Below are 1,449 nucleotides of genomic sequence, written 5' to 3'. Positions count from 1 at the left end.
TAACTTTTTTTTTTTTAAAATGTTCTGTTTATTCATTTTTTGTTTTTTACAAGTATAGCAGTAACTTGAGAAATACAAACAGAGTAACAAATACAACAAAAACACAAACACAAACAACACACAAATAGCAACTACTAACTTAACTCTAGACGGACCTGCCCCAAAGTTATTAGTGTAACCGCGCCCGGCAGCCGGTGAAAACTAGAGTTCTCAACAGGCCCGAAAATGAAGATCTTACCCCCCATGCCAAAGCACCAGCGCTCGCCCAGCAGTCTGCTGTCACCCAGGCGGATGGAGAGAGGAAAGAACTCTATTAGACTGCTATTAGAAGCTCATATCTCTGTATCTCTTTACGTTCTCCCTCCCTTGTTCCCCATCACTGTATACCCCAGGCTACACTGTCCAGACTGAACCTGGGTGTGGGAGGTACTTGTCAATCACCTTTGTGTGTGTGTGCGTGCGTGCGTGTGTGCGTGCGTGCGTGCGTGCGTGCGTGCGTGCGTGCGTGCGTGTGTGTTGTGTCCATGTCCATGTCCATTTTTAAAATGTGTTCTTTCCAGATGTCTTGGCTACCTTGGCTCATGTGGTACCAAATAGGTCTCAGGGTCAAGTGACCTGGAACCTTAGGTCGTGATGCGGCACCACGTAAGACATTTTCACTATTTCTTAAAATGTGTAAACATTTAAAGCATTCTTTTTCCATTGGGAGAAAATGCCAACATTTCAATACAGCAATTGATATTAAAAAGGAAAGGTTATTTTTTATTTGTACTTTTGAATACTTACGTATTTTTAAAAGCAAGTACTCCATTTTTACAATCCAATTTTACAATATACATTGGGGGTCCCGATAGAAAGGTTTCGTAGACTAATGCATGTCAAACTGGGGGGTCCTTGAAATTAAACGGGTTGAGAATCACTGCTAGAGCCGTCAAAATCTCTTATCTCTTTCTCTTATGGGGGTCCCTGGAATTTCTTTTCAAATGGCGGTCCGCGGGCTAATTAGTGTCAATTTGGGGGTCCTTGACATGAAAAGGTTTGGGAACCACTGGTCTAAACTCAGCCTAGACCGCTAAAATAAACGTGCATTTTTAGACCAAAATAGAACCCATTTTTAGAAAGGCCATTTAGGCGTATTTTAGACGTCTAATATCCTGAAGAATGCTCAGTGGGCGGGGTGAGTACGGTTAACCCCTTGAACCCCAGCATCCATATTCTGGGGGGAACATTAGCTAATCTACAAGCTCTACAACACGTTGCTTTGCGACACATCAACGTCAGCTTGTAGATCTGCAATGTTTTTTACTGGAGGGTTTAAGTGGTTAAGTATAAGGAGATTCATCTGAGGGGCTGTGTACAGTATGATGCATTCCAGTCTGGGCTACTGTGCCTCATTAGCTGCTTGTTGTATACATCTGGACTGGTGAATGTATTGGCTGACCACCCACA

Source organism: Electrona antarctica (genome assembly GCF_951216825.1).
Source record: "Electrona antarctica genome assembly, chromosome: 14".
Lineage (NCBI taxonomy): Eukaryota > Metazoa > Chordata > Actinopteri > Myctophiformes > Myctophidae > Electrona > Electrona antarctica.
The sequence above is the reverse complement of the archived record's forward strand: the minus strand, read 5'-3'. Positions refer to the sequence as shown.